The sequence below is a fragment of the Phasianus colchicus genome, chromosome 5, assembly GCF_987193195.1.
Source record: "Phasianus colchicus chromosome 5, bPhaCol1.hap1.1, whole genome shotgun sequence".
Classification (NCBI taxonomy): domain Eukaryota; kingdom Metazoa; phylum Chordata; class Aves; order Galliformes; family Phasianidae; genus Phasianus; species Phasianus colchicus.
In genome coordinates, this window is record NC_143440.1 from 32824750 (window position 1) to 32845282 (window position 20533).

The 20533-nt window shown below is 33.1% G+C and overlaps 2 long non-coding RNA genes across 2 annotated transcripts; both read left to right on the plus strand.

The window, feature by feature from the left end:
* Positions 1–1040: 1040 nt before the first annotated feature.
* Positions 1041–8706, plus strand: LOC149917837 (uncharacterized). The gene is made up of 3 exons (XR_016467277.1): positions 1041–1104; positions 1600–1648; positions 8629–8706. It is a non-coding gene; the product is annotated as an uncharacterized LOC149917837 (long non-coding RNA).
* Positions 8707–9599: 893 nt separating this feature from the next.
* On the plus strand, positions 9600–17961 carry LOC149917838 (uncharacterized). The gene is made up of 3 exons (XR_016467278.1): positions 9600–9723; positions 16669–16806; positions 17714–17961. It is a non-coding gene; the product is annotated as an uncharacterized LOC149917838 (long non-coding RNA).
* The last annotated feature ends 2572 nt before the right edge of the window (positions 17962–20533 follow it).

A 20533-nucleotide genomic window follows, 5' to 3' on the forward strand; every position in this document is an offset into this window, starting at 1 on the left:
CAAAAGTAAAAAAAAAAAGTATTTTTTACTATTTTCTAAAACTATTCTAGTTTTTCAGTTGAAAATAATAACTTTTTTAAAACTTTATAAGAAAATGAGATGCTTGAAAATATTTCTACTACAGATGTTCTTGGTGTTTTTTGCACTTGTGAAGGCTTAAAATAGAACTGTCACATCCAGTGAATAGTGTGCTAATGTGAGAAACATGCTCATCTGAAAACACAGAATTAGTACTGACCACTTAATTAGGAAAAGAAAAAGAAAAAGAAAAAAAAGACAGAGAGAAACTAGGGAAAACTAGCTCAAAATATTGAGTAGGAAGGTTTGCACTGGGTTTAGCTAGACAAACATTTTTTGTTCTATTTCTTTAAAACAGATATGATATTCAGAGGCCATTTGCTTTAGGGAGGGAATTAATCCGTGTAAGACTGAAGACTTATTTGATTATCTTATTCAGACATTTTCACTGACTTTATATTGTTGAAACAGCCTCAGTGGCCAAGTTTGTACTAACAGATAAAACATTATTGGGGTATATGCCCCTTTTGTTTAAGTAGTATCCCCTACACTGGCATGCTGTTTTACTTTTCCATGTCTCCCAGCCAACAACAGCTCTTGATCTGGGGAACTGTACATACAACTGTCCATCCCCAGCAGGTTGTTTTAATGGGACCACTCCAGTCTGAAGGGTAAATCTGTTTGATGGTTTAGTAAATGAAATCTATCACTTAGACTCAGGGTCTGAGAACATTTCCTAATTGGTTGGGTCTAAGAACATTTCCTAATTGGTTTTATTTAGCAGTAGAGTGACTAGAGAGGCATATTTAGAAACTGTAATCAGTGGAAATCTCTGCTGGAAAAACTTCCTCTTCAGCCATTCTTATCCTGGCCTATAAGTCACAGAAAGAAAGAAACTACTGCATGATGATTCTGAGATATCTGAGATGAGTAAGAACAGAGAGCACAGTATAGTATCTGAGAAAAGAATAATGTCTGATTTTTTTATTCATCACTTTTTTTTTTTTTTCTTGGCATCTTTCAGATGGAATGGATAGATTTCCTAGACCTACAGCTTACTCTCAACTGAAATGTACCTGGTGTAGAGTAAGTATTATTAAAAGCAGAAAAGGTGTTTAGTTATAGCACTTGAAAAATAGCTTTTTCTTTACAACAAAATAATTATTTTCTCCACCTTATTTGCATTATTGGCAAAGAAAGAAAGACAGTGGCAGCTACAATCAGAAGTAAATTTCATATATGATTCTTTCAAGAAAGATTAATTAGCTGTACTACAGTTTTACAATTTTTGTATTTTACAATTTCATTTTTGTCTATCATTAAAATAATTATTTATTTTATTTTTTCTATTTTATTTTTTCTACAAAGCAAGGTGATAGCAAAGAGGTAAAGTATAGGAAAAATAAAACTTGAGCATTCTTCAGTCATTTTTAAAGAAAAATATTTCAAAATTAAAGGACTTAAAATTCATTTATGAATGGTTTTTCAAATATTTTTTTAAACATTTTTTTTTATTTATTATTTTGAAAACTATTTCATTGTAGTAAACTAATTACAAGAATTTCTTTTCTGTCTTGATAGCAATACAGATCAACCACAGGAAAGACATCTTCAGAAAATAATCTGAAAGGTATACTCTTGATAACAAGTAAGACTGATCTTTCATTGTTAAATGACATCTCTTCTGTTTAAATATTGTAAGAGGTATTATTTTTTGTCTCACTGGGCAGTAAATACAAATCTTGGAGGACGATGTTTAACTTGCTTGTATTTTCAGACGCACAGTGAATTGAGTAGCAGCATTCAAAACCCAGGGAATTGTGCCCTGCCCCTAAAGAATCATTGAGGCTGTGTTTAATGAATGTCTGGCACGGTTGAGGGGAATAATAGCTGACTAAGAAGACAGATAGCTTTGTTAGGAAGAGCTCATGCTCTAATTCCAAGATTTCCCATCACTAAAAATCCTTAACAATGAATTAATTAAACAATAATACCAGGGTGATGATTTTAACTATTTACTTCACCTGCCTCAAAAAGCAATAAAATAAAAGTCCTACTTTAAGATTTACATGCTGGTGTGTGAAATCTTATTTGCCTTTATTAATAAGTGCTTAAGGTTAATTTCTTGTCAGGGATCATAATTTTATCCATTCTTTGTGGATAAAAGCACATAACTCAGTGCTTTCAGGCTTAGATTTAGAGGCCAAAAAACTTCAGCAGTGGAAGGGTGTCTACTTCTATGTTATTGATAGAATACTTTGATTGTTCACCAAAAGAAGTGTGTTTTAATAATCTATATCATTACTGAACAAGTGAGAATTAAATTTTACTGTAAAGAGACATCTGTTGTAATGCATACTGTGGCAAAATACTCACTGGATTGAATGTACAAATTTGATCATCTGGAACTTCTAGGAAAGATTTCCAGCTGATTAACCCAGAGACCTTTCCTTCATGTATTGGTGTTGTATAGATTGACCAAAATCCCAGCTAATGGGTATTAAAGCCGATAATTGCAAGTTAAGTGGAAGATGAAGGAACCTAATCACAAACAGAAGACAGTATTGTCTTAGTAACTGAGTATGATCATTTAATGCAAATCATAATGTCAGCAGCAAGCCTCAGCTTCCTCTCCCCCAACTTCTATCCAGTGACACTTCTGCACTTCATTTTATTAGCTTTCTGAGGCTTTTATTCTGTTTCTCAGGTTGAAAAGGTGACCTTAGTACTAATCACTGTTAATGACATGTGTTGTTTGTTTTTTTTAATTGCCATAGAAACATAAATAGCAAAATGTGTGGCATGTTAATGTATCCCTTTGCAATCCAGAACAATAAGACCCTAATGTGCCATACAAATTTAAAGTGAGATCGCTGGGTAATTGGGTACATATGGTGATCCTAAAAGAAAAAGTTACTATGGAGAATAATTAAAAAGGCCTTTTAAAAATTATTTTTGCTGCTTAGATATTAGTTTTAGATGTAAGGAGGGATTTACTTTTCCTTGCCAGATGTATTGTCATTTTATACTCTGCAAATTTGTGGTTTTAGGAGGCTATCATTAAAATAAGTCTTGATTTCAGAATGAAAGCCTCAACTTTTATAGGACTGTCCCATCCATATCTGCATCTTTTTTCTCAGTGAATGTTCTGTGAAAGAAAAAGGAAGGCAATTAAAACAAATCAAAAGTCAGCTCTTAGATGAGAGCTGCATAGCTTTTGTACTGCTATGAGAATAAAAGAATAGTTAAGTGACCTTGTCTTTAGTACCCAATTTCATTCTACCCAGATGAAGAACACAACTGCAGGTCATGCCAGTTAAAGACTGAATCACCTGGAACTGCGCTGTCCCCTCCACTCTCTGTAACAGATGCCTGTTTTTATGTGAATGATTGCATTGACAGTTAAGAGAGGTGAATTTAGGCCTCACTTCTTCATACATTTTTCATCTGTTAGTGATAACTCAAAATCCAGAGTTGTTTGATGCTTTATTAATACACAATACACATGTGTGAAAATGTCCATTAAAAATTGCTAAAAAATATTATTCATAATTGTGGTTACTGAGACAAATACTGATATCATAGTGTGAAACAAGTATTTTAATCTGGACAAAGCCCAGTAGCATTATTACAGCCATACACGGTCTGGAATTGCTAGACTTTAGACATTGGGAATGACCTTTTCAACCCAGAGGCTAGAACTTCTTTAACATGTCAAATGTGCTCTCAGAGGAAATCCTGCGTACCATGAGAAGTACCAGCTTGAAGAACTGAAAATCTTGTACTCAATTTCATTCTTAATTTTTTGATGTTGGGTTTTTCATCATGAATAATATGTTCAGAGGATTATAGAGGGGATCTGAACTGTGGCATATGTAAAGCTGAGCAGGTTCACACTGAGTTGGAATGATGTTGCTCTTTGTTATGCTCTTTAGGAAATGACTGAATGGGAAACAAGTAAACAGGTACATCTTCTTTTGAACCACTGACAAAAAGGCAAAAAGAAATTATTTTTTTTCCCAAGTAGGAGGTCATGTTTATACATTTATATATCCTTCATATTGTCAATGAGATGATAGTGGGGAAAGTCTATTTTGATTTGTCTTTCTTAAACTCGGTGGAATTTTACAACATAGTATAGAGATCTAGGACACTCAGACCAAGATTGAATGTCCCTGATTTTCAGTCAGATATAAGTCAGCTTTTGAAGATATATGTGAACTGAAAACTAGATCAGCTAGTCCTCTACCCTAAATGTATTCTGAAAAGTCTGGAGAAAGTTTTATTGAGTTTTAAAATAAAGAAGTGGAAGTTTGAACATGGAGAACACTTCCTCCTTTGAATTTGAAAGTATCAAAGAAGTAGACCATAGAAATATCTGCATACCCACAAGCAGTCTCATAAGAATCTGTATGTACGAGTAGAATACTTATTTCCAAGAATTCTTCCCTCAAGTGTAGACATTTTTAAAACAGAAATGAATCAAAGACAGCTGGACTATCAGAACCAAAGTCCTTTTTTAGTTACCAGTGCCGAGGGATATGTTATGGATGAACTTGTTAAGCAGAGTATAAATAACAGTATTTTTTCTGGCTTTCTTTCTCATGTGAGATCACAAGCTCTTTGTAAGAGCCACTAAGCAGGTGGAGCTCCATGAGCAAACATGGAGTAGGCCCTGTGAGCTAGTTGTGTTTTAGATTTATACAACTTTCATGATACACAGAGTAGCCTCTAATACTGCCCAAAGAAATCTCAGGAGATCAAAACTGCTTCACAAGTAATTAATTTCTAATGTTAAATTTTATTAGATAAATAATAGTGCTTCATAAAATAAAACAGAGCTTCATAGAAAAGGTAAGCAGAACCTTTCACTGGAATTAGTTTTCAAGCAATTTCCTGTAATTTTATTTACAAAAATTGAAACAAAACATCACATTAGGTGGAAGCAACTGAAGCTTCTAGTCCTTCTGTTTTGTTTTTTTTTTTTGTTTTTGTTTTTGTTTTTAACACTCTCTAATCTTTTGTTGTTGTTGTTCCTGTTGTTGCTATTTGTATCAAAAATACTTTCTCATAATGAATGCAATGTTTAATTTATCATCCTTCATCTGTAGTTCTTTTCTGGAATTGTCATAATATTGAAGAGAACATCACTCATACTTAATACCAATAATAAACTGACTTTCTAAAGTAAATATTACTGACTTCTTACAACGCATTATATTCTTTACAGTTGCTAGCTGGCCAAGAATTTTTACAGCTGCATTATCTGTCTGGCAAAGAAACAAAAAATATATTTCATTTTCATTAAGTACCTCATTTTTCTCTCTACATCCACATCATATCCTCTGTTTAGGAAATAGTAATGACTGAATGGCTTGAAGTGTCTTTTGCTTCACTTACATTACATGCAAAATCCTATTATATGGATTCAAGTAAGATAAATAATTGGTTCTCTATAACCAGTGAAATAATTTGCACATAGTGCACCATAAATAAAGTGTACATTCACAAATTAAGGTCATGGTTGCCTTAATTCCTAAATAAATTTATTTAAAAAGTTTGAAAACCTTTTATTGTGTATCAAAAAGTTGAAAGATTTCTCAAAGGAGTACTGACCTATCACAGTAACCATATTTTAAAAGTCATATACATACATATATATGCATATATTTATATTTTATCTGCAAATCTAGCATGTAAGACATTCGTAGATAGGCATATGATACTGAAATTGTCTAGAAACATGTTATTTTGTTATTTTGCATGGTTTCTTGCAAGTATCTTTCAACAAGAACATTTAATGTCATACCCTTTTGAAAAGACTGATGTAAAGTAGGATTATTAACTCCAATAGCAAATGAAGAACAAGGCATGGATTAGTTATGTTTTCACAACTGTCCATTTGTTCTTCTTTTTCTTCCACTTTTCAACTATGAAATAGTTGTGTTTTATGCTTAGGTAGGTAGACTTGAATGAATTTCTTACAGGTATGTATTGATTTTTTTTTTTTTTTCCTTTTTTTGAGTTCATGTAAAGACAAAAAGAATTGATAAGTTGTAAATGCTAGTTGTAAGAAAAAAAAATAAGAAAATAAGAAAAGTGAATCACAGGTGTTACCTGTATTCGCAGTAAAGAATGTCTTCACTCTTCACTAACCTGAAGAAAGAAAAATTTTAGAATAAGGCCCCAGATAATTGGCTGTCAATCAGAATATGAGCTCTTTCCACGGCCGGAGAGAAAATAAGTTCCCTAAAAAACAAGACTGAGATGCTGTTTGGAAGAACAGAGCTTCTCAGTGAAAGATTCATCATAAATTTAAAAGATTTTAAATAAATTAACCCTTGTAGAAACATTAGATTTTAATACATTATCATCAGAAATCACGTGTAAGATAAGGTACAAAAAGAATGGTGCTTTCTAGCACAATCAGTCCAGATTAGTCTGGAAATGAAATTTTGAAAGTTCCTAAATGGTCATTGTGGTAACTAGATGAATGTGCTTCAGTTGAGGTTCAAGCTGGATGTTAAGGAAAATTCTCAGAAAGGTTATAAGACACTGGAACAAGATTCCCAGGGACATGGTGGAGTCACCATCCCTAGTCTTGTTCAAGAAATGTGTAGATATGGCACTAAGGGACATGGTTTAATGGGCATGGTAGATATTGCTCTTCAAGTTCACTATGCTGAACTACTGTTAATCATAGGGAACCTTTAAAACCTATTGCTGTCTCAGAGCAATACTTATTAGTCAGCAGATTGGTTGTGATATTCCTGTTCTCAGTGATTAGTATTTTGCTTGTTATGCTATACAGCATGATTTTTCTCAATAAGAAAGTTTGAGTTTCCAGAAAACACTAATTAAATGGTGGAGCACAATAATTTAATGGTTCTACAATGATAGGCATCTATGTAGCATATGAATCTCAGTCCTATTTTCTAATCTTTTGGCTGATGCTGTTAGTCTTATAAAGAACATTTACAGAATAAAAACAGAAGATATAAAATTGTATTTTTTCTCTTATGGATAAACCAAACCACAAAGGATTGTTGGCTTGTCAAATTGTGATAATATAATCCAAAAATTAGCAGAAAACTGAAAACAGAAAGTTGTTTTTGTGTCATTATTAACATTATTATTGTGTCATTATTATTATTTGTGTCATAATTATTATCATTATTAAACTGGATATGTATGTAGAAAAGACTGGATATATGACAGTAGCAAAATAATATTAATGCCATACAAATATATTTTGTAGAACTCCTTACACAGTTGTTTTTTCCTCTGATTGTCACTGTCATGACCATGAGAGCATTAGCAAGCATTACTGGCCCTACTGGGTTTGATGGAACAGGCATGACATGTCATGGTGTAGCATGGCAGGGGAAATCTGACCCCAGGGAAATCCATGCAAGACCCCAGCAGTGAGCTGGGACAGGGACTGAAGGTCAATGCCTGACCTCAGATGAAGCCTGTGGGCAGGACTGTGTGTATAATATCTGGGTGAGGATAGTCAGCACCATTAATGCTCATTAATGAATACTTAGGGCCCTGTCAGTCACTTTCTCCTTCACAGTTATGCGTCTTGACACAAAAAGATGAACTAATAAAGAGATCACTGACAGGTGTTCTTTTCTTTCTTTCTCTTATTTAATTTCCAAAAAATAAGCCATTACCAGAAATATTGTTCTCATTTAATCTGCAACGCAACCCATCAATTATGTTAAACTCAACAGGCTAATCTTCTGATTTCTGTACAGGTTTGTATAACAGAGCTGCTTCTACAACAGAATGGAAACCAAATCTGATCTGATCTGTAATGTCTGACCAGTTGGGAAGCAGTATGCTGATTTTTGTCTGTCATTTTTCCAGAAATGAATAAGTGATCATGAGGAATCAGGTTCTCATTATTTCTCTCTCTCTCTCTCTCTCTCTCTCTCTCTCTCTCTCTCTCTCTCTCTCTCTCTCTTTTTAAGTAATAAAATAATTCAATATCTTTTTTTTTACTTGAGGAAGTAAACGTATTGATGAAGCACTTCAAACAATGCTAATCAACAATGTGAGAAGTCTGCAAGAAAGGACATTGACAGGAGAAGCTCTATTACTAATTTATTTGTCTTTTTATGGTTCAGTTAAGGGAATATCTTCAGGAGTAAAGCACATGTCAGTGTTGTCAGATGTTACATGGTAGCTGTCAGAGTTTTGACTGATGTACAAGGACTACCTGCTCATGTTTGCCCTTCCTTTCTGTTGAGGGCACGCAGGTAAGACAGCTTGTTGGTAATTTTTATTTAATACTTTCAGTATCTGCAGCTGCTCTTTTATTGAAAATTCTGACAAGGAGAGATTCCTCTCCTGGAGATTTCCAAGATTTTCAATGCAAAAATGGAATCACTTAAACAAGGTAACAAGGTTTTCCTCCGGGATTAGAACACTCTTCACATTCTTTTTCTAAAGGCTTGTGATCTCAGATGTAACTATTTATATTTTAATATATTAAATTCCTCTGAAAAGCTTGAGCTCAGAAATGAAAACCATAGAAATTAGGGGTGCAGTACCAGACCAAGTGTTGTATATTTGTTTGTTTGTTTGTTTTTTATTTTGTTATAGATACATTCCACTTTAGCTGGAAGAGCTCAACTCATTTTGAAGACCTCTATTCAGAAAATAACTGCAACAATCTGTCCACGGAGGTATGGCTGTCACACAATAATTTTTCAGGCATATGATTTGAAATCATATATCAATATTTTGATTTAAAAAAACAAAAAAGGAAAATTACTTTTTAATGTGCAAAATCAGATTACATTAAACATAAATTGTAAAATGGCAATATTTAATTTTTAAGGAAATATAATAAGAAGTAAGAACAAGAAATTTTTGAAGAGGTAAAGTAATCTTATGTTACGAAACCCAACTATCTTTTTTGCTGAGCAGTTCAACTTTTGAGAAAAGTTTCACTTGTGCCAGGGAAGGAGAGAAGGTTATACTGAGATGTTGAAGTGATACATTTTCATTTAGAAAGTTATTCAGAAAATACAGAAAAATTTTGGCACACTATCTTAATGCTATTTCTCCAGTATTGTGAATCCTTGTGAATCCTAGGCCTTAAAGGAAATGTCCACATATTGAAAAATATGTTAAAATATTTTTCCCTACTTACATAGTTTAATTTGGAACAGAAATTCTATTTTCCTTTTTTTTTTTTTTTCACCTGTGGTCTATCTTTCCATTCTGTATTTATATCTGGTTCCACTCTGGTTAGCAAAGGTCAGTGGAGGAGAATGTGAATGGGCAATAATCGTGCATGTTTCTCTTAGACTACTATTTTACTTATCAAATATTACAAACGCCAGTGTTTTGCTGAAAAAATAAAAATTACTGCTTTCCCTGATGTGAAAATCAGTTTCTAATGTAACCATAGAAGCCTCTGTCTCTGCTGTGGCTTTTTGTTTTATTCCCTCCCTGCCCCCCCCGCCACCCCTTCCCCACTTTTTTTTTTTTTTTTTTTTAAATGTAGTGCTGTTATTCTGAGACCATAGTTGTCTAGCTGGGAGTCATTTTTCACTCAAAGGAATGTGGTTCTGCTGCTTCTTCAAGGAATCATAGGAGCCCCATGGTTTCTATGAACTCAGATGTTTTCAGGATATCAGCTGTGAAAATCATGCATTCACAAGAACTGAAGCTGCCTGATGATCCCTGGAGGTAAGCATGTCTGCTTTTTGAAGCATGAGTAGGAACAGTGATAAAAATGTGGGCATTTGTACCAAGCAAATGCAACTCTGCTGAAAAATTTATCCAGTCTCCAGGTTGATTTTGATAACAGTGTAGCATGAAAATAATAGTGGAAGCATTCATAACAAGTATTAATAAAAGAATAAATCAAGATACTGAATATTTAGGATATTGACAGAGTTGAGAGTCACGCAAGAAGACAAAAATAACTTTTATCCCAAGTTATAACTCTTGCAGTGCAAAATGGAATTTCTTAATGCTAGCTCCATAACTTTAATTTGCTCTTAATTTATTGGTATTTACTTACCAGTCTGAGTTTTCTTCCTGCAGGTATAAAAAGCAAAATATTGGTATTACAATGTCTAGAGAATAATTCAGCCTTGGAGACTGTTCTTGCTTTCAGAAACAGTGTTGTCTTTCATTTCTTAAAACTGTTCAGATCTTGATTTAATCACTAATTTATGACCAGGAGTATCTTAACCTGATTTTGGTTACACAAAAATGGAAGACCTTACAAAAGCAAAAGTACTTACATTTCATTGAAGAAAATGCCACATAAATAAATGTTTACAGTTAAGCAAAAAGTAAAATGTATTTTGGGAATGAATTTACATATACACTTAAGTGCTTTGCTGAAACAAGGCCAACATATTTAATATATGTAGAAGTAACCATGTAGGCGAAAATCCTGGCCACACTGAACCTAATGTAAAACTCCTAAAGGGAGCATAAATTTACTTCAGGCCATCTCTGGCAAATCTGAATAAGCTTGTATAAGTACTTCTTTATGTAAGCATATATTGAAATTTGGAGATTCACATTTTTGAGGATCTTTGTACGAAATTATTTCAGCCATTTTTTTTAAACAGTCTTTTGTTAAAAACAATTACAAATAAGATACTTTAAAAAGATCAAACACAGATATTTCAAAATCCATTTTTCACAATGAAGAAGAGCTATTAAAAACTTATTGTTAAGGTATTACTTTTTTTTTTTTTTTTTTTTTTAATTTTCATAGGAAATGCTGAGTAAATATTTTTAGACTGAAATTCTGCAGCACAAATATTCTACTGCTTATGTAACCCCAGATTCCTATCTGGAACAGCCTTATGATTTAACTAGAAGACCAGTCATTTGTGTACAGCTTCAGTCACGATTGATATTGATTTTTATCCTGAGATGCTCATATCTCTATCTCAACTCTAACATCCAACAAAATCATAATTGCTTGTGTTCTGTCACACAGTTTCATTGCTTTTCAATGAATGGTCTGTGTAGAGTATGTTATAAACCACATAATTTATTTAAAGTAACAGAAAAAACTTCTTACTGCATTTTACTGAAACTTTATTACTCTTAGCTTTGTTCTGGTATCAAATTAATATTTCAAGTTGTCATGTTAGTTTCATGTTTTACACATTTCTGTGCCCCTTTCTTTTATTCTTCTCTGACTGAAAAAGTAAAGTATATTATTCTCCAGTAACTTTATGCTAGAAATTTTTAAAAATAATATTAAAAATATGTGGAAATAATAAATAATTACTATTACTTTAGCAGCAAATCTACTTTTGTCATTAATGCGTTATTTCCTAATTACAACAAAAGAAAAACATTAGCCTGGGAAAGATTGCAATTTTTTTACTGTATATTTAGCACTACAATAAGTGTATTTCTCTTATAAATAATTTACTGTTTGTCTTCTACTATTTTTGCTTACACAAAAATTTGTCTTGCCATTACTGGTGGATAGCCCAAAGGTATCACAGAATCACAGAATTGCAGGGGCTGGATCTTAAGAGATCATTGAGTCCAATGCTCCTGCTAAAGCAGATCCCTGCAATAGTTGCACAGGTAGGCATCCAGACGGATCTTGAATATCTCCATAGGAGACTCCACAACTTCTTTGGGCAACCTATTCCAGTGCTCCATTATCCTTATTGTATAGAAGTTCTTTCACGTGTTAGTAAGGAACTTCCTACATTCAAATTTAAAGCCATTACTCCTTGTCCTATCTCTACATACCACCAAGAAGAGCCTGGCCTCATCCATTTGCCTCCCTCCTTCTTTTAGATATTTCGTTATCTATTTTGTTAACATTACCCGTGGTAAAAAATGAAAACAAACAAACAAACAAAAAAAAGCTTCTTTTTAGTTAGTTAAAGCCCATGCAATGTGAATGAAATGTGCATTAAAAACATTCAGCAATATTATTAAGGTAAAATGATGAAGTCTGTATAATCATAGCTTAATTGCAGAGTTAGTGTGTTTTGGTAACATTTTCTTTAATACATTCATCTTAATGTGTCAAATTACCATTTGACCAAAAACCTATTCTCAGGTATGTAGTTTTTATTAAGAGGAAAATATGTATCTTATACATACCAGACAATTTTGACATGGTACATTAGCTTTTACTGTGTTTTATAATTTTTACAATTTAAATTGCAGAATAAATCTATCATTTTTAAAAAAGTAAACTTAATTTTTATTGATTTATTTTCAATGGCTTGTGAATGATTGTAACTTTTATGACATTTTTCAGCTGAGGAATTTGAGGATATTATTTCTAAGTATTTCTTATCTCAAATTTCATCACTGGTTAAATGCAGGTGTTACAACTTACATTTCTGTTGCAATGAAGAAAAAATTGATTGGATTTAGTTTATTAATCTCCACTTGCACATGAACAACCACAAAAAAAAAAAAAAAAAAAAAATCTCGAATAAATTTCACAATAAAGGTGGAGTTCCCTCAGGGTCTACAAGAAATAAGCAGCAAACCACATTCTGTGTACTAGAATCAAAATACAAAAGCAGTATAAGTACAGAAGAAAGAATTTAAATGTTTTATGTAAGTAAAATGATATAAATCATAGTGAGAATATACATGAAATTTTTAGTAGATTTTTACCTGAGCAGCTTTGAATACTTTAGTTTGAAGGGCCTAAAAGGATTTGAAGTGGTTTGGAAAAAACATCCAAAGTTGGTTCTTTATGTAAATTTCCAACTGGAAAAAGAGTATAAAATAGTGACAGTATTGTTTGTCAACGTTCTCTAGTAATTGTTAGCAATGCATTCTTGCACATATTGTTTCAGACAAAAAATTAGTATTTTGCATTAGCAGAGGATAATTAGGCAATAAGATACAAAAGAGAGTAGGGTTATCATGAGATAAATACACACATGGGGTGTTATGAGGCACAGCCAAGTATCTGCAAATCCCTCTAGGGTATGATTATCTCGTGATAACCGTACACCCTGGAGTTGCCTTATTGCTATTATAAAATATATTTATTATAGGAAAAAATGCACATTTTTGTGCTGAAAGAAGACGGAGGTGGCAATTTAGAATGCTGAACAGCTGAGCTGTGTGGTTTACATAGATTAATCTATCCCATTGGAATGTTTCCTCAGCCAAAAAAATGTTACCTAAATCCAAGCAGTCATAATCTGTAGTGATGTGCGGCTATTCGGAGTATTTGAGAAATTCCCTCCTTGGTTCTTATGCTGTTCATTTGACTGCAAGGTATGCACATAAAAATATGAGGACATGGAAAAGAGTTAACAGGATGCTGAGCATTTTGAATGTTTGGTAATATTTCCAATGTCTGGATTCTTTCATTTCACTTTTATGCAAACTCTATATAAACAACTGAAAGCTTCGGAGAGTTGCAAATGCTTCTAAAACTAATTGAAAACTATTTGGAGAGAGAAGTTACAAACTACAAACAATGTCAACAGAGCTTTAAAAGCTGGGAAACTGATGAGCCAGGGAGATATAAGGAGATTCTTCCAAGCAGCATAGTGATTCTCCTACCAGGTATAGAGATGACATAGCAAGGTGTAAAGGCAGCTGGATAAACAGATACTGGCCTCTTTGTACAAAACTGAAGCTTTGCCACCATCTTCAGAAGACCAGGGTTTCTACAAGAAAGTACTTAGCATCAGTCCTACACTTACATACATAATAGACTAGTCCATGTAAATAGCCTCTCTGAGTCTTATTGCCTATCTTTGTAAACACGAGATGGCAATTAAAATAATGAATTAAAATAACTTTGTTTGCTTGGTTGCAACTTGGTAGATGCAAAAATCACGTCTCTGAAAAACATTTGTAGATGCTCTTATAGTTTTAGATGTTTCGTCAATAATTATGCTTAAGTATCTATTTTATACTATCTTTCTATTATTAATGAAAAACATTATCATAGAGTTATAGAGTGATTTGGATTGGAAAGAAATAACCACGCTTTAGTGTACAGTACCAGTCTCCCTGACATGGGCAGGGACACCTTCTACCAGACCAGATTGCTCAAAGCCTCATTCAACCAGGTCAGTTTCAGAGATGGGGCATCTACAAATTCTCTGCATAGCCTATTCCAGTGTCTCACTATTTCCTCTCATATCAAATCTAAATCTACCCTCTTTTAGTTTGAAGCCAATACCCCTTGTTCTTCACTCCCTGATAAGGAGTTTCTCTTCAACTTTTTCATAGGACCCCTTTAGGTACTAGAGGGGTATATTATCATATTTCAGTGCAACAGTAGGAAATTGTTTCTTTAAGTTTGTAATATTATTGAACAAATATTAAGAAGAAATAAACATTGAAGTAGCTTACAAATTGTGTGTTAAAATGTAATCAATATTTGTATTAATGTTTGGGCATAAAAACACAGAAAGAAAGCCTTGCAGAATTTATTTCTGCTTAGAATCTTGTACCACGGCCTTCAAAATTGTCAGCTTTAATTTAAGATTGGTGTTTAATATAGAATATGGAGATCAATGCAATTGGTATGATTGAATTAAAAAGTCCTTGTAAGGACATATGGTGCACATTTTTAAATGCAACAAGTTCAATAATTGGTTTAAATGTAAAAATAAATTGTGTCTAGAGATATCTATCCCAGCCTGGGGTGATGCTTTATTGGTTTTTGCATTTCACTAACTGATGTGCTTTCATGTAAAATCAATATTATTCAGTCAAATATATTTTGCTTTGTTGTACAGTAAGCTCAGTTAGTCAAAATAAAATATTAAATATAGGGTACCTAACCTCTATTTTAAAGTAAACCTTTTGTGAGGAAAAGAAGGTAAATTTTGAAAAAAGACACTTTTAGCTTCCTAAATGTTCTATAGAGACCCTTGGATAATGTATAGATTTTTCATGTGCTTCTCTAGCATTTTAGTTTGCTAACTCTCTGCCTTTTAATTAAGTCCCTAGCCATTCCTCTGAAGGTAATTGCCATCTGTGGAATATTAGGCATCGTTTCAAGTGAGGCATATATACCTTCTTAGCAGAGCTGAGTAAAACTAGATATCACACTTCCTAATTGTACGAAAGCTATTTGCCTTCTTTTTAACCTATTTTGAAGAGAAAATGTTGTGGGTTTTTTTTTTTTTTTTCCATGTAGACAATTTTGGCACTTTAAATACAATTTTGGCACTTTAAATACAATTGAAAATTGAAAAAAATTTAGAAAAAATCTTGAAGTCTTACAATTTTTTTTTTTTTAATTATAATGTCTGCCTCACAAATGGGAAGAGCTGAGGAATAGATCAAAAAGGGAATTTCCCATATCTTACTCAATCTCACTTTAAAAGTTACCTAAATGATCAGAAAAACCCACTGCCACCACAGAAGATCTTAGCAGAGATAGAATGCTGGTCAAAAGAATTCTAATGAATACAATTAATCAATTCAACAGGATACAGTGAATATAATTAGTTTTAAAATGGCCATAAACATCTTTCAGGTTTTTAAATTTTGTACCTCATTCATCATAGACTAGACTATTTGAAAAAGCTGCTAGCATCCAAAAGGGAGATTTTATTTTAAAGATTTATTTCAGTGTACTTTCTTCATGCAAGGATTGAAGAAACATTTGAAGGAAATATTTTTGGATGTGCTTTTCTAGGGAAATAGGTTTATTTAATGTCATTTTCTGTTCTCTAAACTTCAAATTACAGTGCTCCTTTTTTCTTATGGCAGAATGATGAGTACACAGATAGGATGTGTTTTTACCCTCACCCTCTCTAAGTTGTCTTGAGGAAGTAGGTACAATTTTCTGGTCTGCTTTGCAAAGGTGTAATTATTGGAGAAATTCACATTTTCATGTAAAAATAATAAAAAAGTATTTTCTGTGCTATAAAGTTTGCATATAGAAAATTGATATTTCTGAATATTTCTTCCAACCCTACAATTCTGAAACACTCAAAAGGTTAAAAAAAAAAAAGAAAAGAAGAAGAGTAATTGACAAAGAAAGTGAATGTACATACTGCTTATTGAATTCAGCGGAGCAGAGAATTTTTTCTGGACTAGTGATTTCATAGACCAGTTTTACACTTTTTAGTCATGCTTTAAAACAATTGAGCACATGCCATAAACATCGAGTCACTAGAAAATGAAGGGTGGTGAACCATTCACAACCTAACTGAACTAATATGTCAGAATATTATAGCTTCAGAATGTGTGAAGTGAATCCTAAGCCTGCTTGCAAGACATTTTGATCAAACAGTTTTTGAAAGATATTTGCATAAAATTATACATTTACAATTATACAAAATTACCACAATGTAAAATGCTGGTCTTAGAAAGACTTTGCTAAAGGAGAAATAGACTTTAATCCATTTAAATCAAAGCTTTGGCAGTTACTTAGAACTACTAGGATAGGGATGCACTAGTTGGCTACTCATGCAATTGAATACTGTTGAGATGTTAAATGCCTGATATTGTCATCATACTCAAGGTAATATTTTCACTTTTGTCCTGGCTATCAGATAACAAACAGAGCCTAAGTAGAAAATGTAGACTGATGAAGACAATGGTAATGAGAGAGAAATATTTGAAGAGATGCCATGAGAAAAAGAAAGCATTGCAAATTACAAGACTTGCTCTTAAAAATAACCTTTTCAAAAGTTTTATAGAATAGCATTCAAAGAGAAGATTTCCCCAGAGAACTAATACTCCTGGAACAAGTTCTTAAAACTAGAAAGGCAATGAAATTTGTAAGGCTCTGTGGAAAAGCTAATCACGAGGAGGAAGAATAATGAACCGGTAAGGGAAATTTAAGTCAGTTTCTTGTTGTTGGTGGTGGTGGTGTTTTTTTTTTTTTTTTTTTTTTTTTTGATTCAACTGATTTCTCTTTGAGGTCAACTAAGTTATACTTTCATACATCTACTGTAATGGGGTCTTATTGAAGAGGAAGGGTTAAAGCAAATTTGAAGTGTCAACTATCATACCCAGACAGAGCACATTCCAATGGGAAAAGAATAACACAGAATGGAGCATCTCTTGCTCTTGCACATGGCATCAGCTGCTGGTGCCAGCAACTCCAGAGACAACAGTTCAGAAAACACAGAGTCTATTACATGAATTTGTATTCATGCTCTACCACAGACCAACGGCATTTTTAACGATGACCTACTAGATAACTTTTTTCAAAACTGTGTTTATTGAGTAAGAAGTCAGCTAAAGCTGAAGGGCAAGCAGTAGGAATAGCTCATACTTAATGTGTTACAAACTATGTTGGTGAACTAGCTTCCAAGAGTTCAACTGAGTTTTGTAGTTTGAAAAAAAAAACATTAAAGATTTCTTTTTCACCTCCAAGGTTGAGGCTAGAACAGTATCAATAACTGAAGATATCATGGCAGCAAACCTCTGCATGCACAAGAGCTTCCAGCAAGTGTAGCTCTGTTTTCTTATTCATGCTGCTGTTGGTATTAGGGAAGAGATATTTTTCAGTTTCTTTTAGATACAGAAGGTACTTATATCTTCTTTATGCAAGACATAACTTCATGTAAAAGAAGTCTTAATTCAAATCAGAAGTATCTAGAAAAGTTTCTGACATATGTATGTGTGAAGGAAGAAGAATTCCAATTATATTTAAAATTTGTTTGAGATATACTTGTAAGGATGACTCCCAATTTTATCAGGACTTTTTCCTCTTTCCATTTTTGTTCAGATACTAAAACTGGAAACCTCCAAAGTCACTGAGTGGAGCGCTTCACTCTTCCAGAGGCTGAATTATCAAGATCCCTTCAGAAATTCAATAAACTTCCTAGTAGCCATTAGTCAACCATGTTCTGCCATAGGAAGACAGCTTCAAAACTTCCCTGTTCTCTTCTGTTTTCTAATTTGAATGGATTTTGACATCAGCATTTGTTCTTCAAATGCTTTGTGTCTTTGAATTGTTCTTTTTTCCTCATTGGTATGTATACCCTGATACGTTTGTAGTCAGCAGTTTGTAGTCTCAGCCTCAAAAGTCATTCTCAAGAGTGCTCTCAGAGGATAGATTTTCCATTTTCCTGATGATCTTTGCATCTTGTTTGATTTGTCATACAGCTTACAAAGTAGAATTATTACAATTATTTGATCATTTTGTTGAAAAGAGAGAATAATAGCAGAAAAAAGTATTTTGTGATAGGTGAGACTGAAATCCTCTGATTTCCAGAAATCTGATACCTAGAAATATATCCTGCATGTCAGAAAGAACTGATCAGATATCTAATAATTCAGGAATAATTCTGAACAAATGTATTTAATCTGTTTATACTAAGGAGATTTTGTGATATCATAAACGTAAGATATTGGTTAATTTTCACAACTGTCACTGTCTACTTCCCACTACTTTCTTCTCGCTTTTAATAATAGGAAAAACAAACAAAACAAAAGAAGCAGGCAAGCACAAATGGGGCTTGAATAATATGACTAAAATGCTTTTTCTTGATTTTCATATATTTTTCTATTTTGATATCCTAAGTATACTTGTCCAGTGAATTTGCAGAATTCAAGAACTGAGTATCTTTCATAAAAGAAATGTTCAAGTCTGTTATGGCTAATTGATTCAGCTAGTTAAGTGGGGTTGAGTGAACTAACTGATTTTTTGATGGAGACTGTTGATTCTAGAAGAGTTTCATTTACTTCTTGTTGGTTACCCAGAAAAAAAGCCCCTTGTACCTTCAGGCATTAGTGGAAATGTTTCTAAGATGCTTAAGAAAGGCATAATACTTTGTAAGTGAAATTTTAAAACCACAAAGAACAGTTTTCATGTTCAGTCTGAACAGTTCCTAAAATAATGTTTTTTCCTAATACGTATTAGAAGAAAATATCTCTTTGGTCTTTAATGCATTTATTGCAGTTTCTTTAGCTGAAACTAGAGAAAGACAGCATTAATTTGTAGTACTGTACAATTATAAATGACAGTTACTAGAAAACTCATTCTAAACAAGATCATAGGTTACAGTTTTGCTAGCATATTGGTAAAGGAATTTATATGGGAATGTTTTCTAATCACTACATTATTTTATATTTTATTTATGTGGCTTTCAACAGTCACCATCTGTTTCTGAGTTATGTATTCAGTATTCAAAACTGATCATTTCAACCAACTTTTTGTATATCACATTAATTTCCCAATTAATATGTATAATTGATAATGTTAATAAACAAATGGCATAGGTGACTGGAATAAAAAAAAGAATTGGCTTCAATGCATTATACACTATACTTTTTGTTTATTTAATATAGCTATGTTACATGTATATATATATTTTTCCTAAGAATAAATAGTACAGAAACGCACAAGAAACCTAGTTTGAGTAAATGTATATTTGACTATGCATTGCTCTATTCATAATTCAGATGGGTGTTTCTAGTCATATCAATAAGCAAAACACAGACTATCACACAGTGGTTGGCCATTTTTATTTTTGAAACTTCCCTTCTCCCCAGCATTAAGCTATGTTGTGTTCTTATGGATGTAACTATGTGTTGTTTCCCTGTGACAGTGATAAAGAAAAATAGAACTTATTACTGCCATCAAAGCAGCAACATAAACCAAAGAATTAGCAGGAAGTCAAAACAAAACAAAAAAAATCCCCAACAACAAAAAAAGCCCAAAAACATTTTTCAGCATTTCTTCTTACCTTGCTTATTAGGAATGTTTGCAGTAATACTGGTTTTATTATGCAATTTTTTTAAATGTGTATTCTATAGGACTAGATATTGCTGCAGCTGGGAGTCCTAAAATTGATCTAAATCTAAGTTAGATCTAGCAAATCTCTGTGCTGCTTTCCAGGTCCTATTGACTCAGTTATTGTTTGATCTACCTTGCTCAGGGAAGACTGTTTTTCACATGTTGTCTTCCCATCTGAATCATATACATAGAGTGGGAAGTGGGTAGGAGGAAGTCTGAGTTGCAGCTCTAAACCTTTCCTGTTGTCCCCTCCATTGCCTCAGTAGTTGCTCAGAGTTAATGGCTCTACCAATCTACCACTAATCACTGTTCTCTCTGGTAAGGAAGAGCCACTCAGTAGTGAAAGCTGTTGATAGCTCTGTCATAGACTATTATGGTTCCTTCACTAAGGCGTCAAGATGCTGCTACAAAATGGATGCTCTAATTCACAGTTAATGTTACAATCACAAGACAAAATGGAAATGATAATTTGACACAGACAGATCTCCCACCTGCCCCTGAGTGGGCAGTATCCTCCCCCTCCTTTTCTCAGCTGTCTCTTTTGTGTTACAAGGACAAACTTTATCGTGGCTAGTCACTGTTATTTACAAATTACCTGTGGCTGATACAGCAGCAAGGAAGAAAGTGGAAACATCTTCCCGGTCAATGTCTGAGTGATTACAGTGAAGAAAAATGATGGTGTTTAAATTCTACCTCTGTCAGTGTCACAAATATGACATTCAGTTTCAGACCCAGAATACACTACAAAATAGAAATAAAAATAAATAAAAATAATAAAAAATAAAAACAACCCAGTTTGTATCAGTT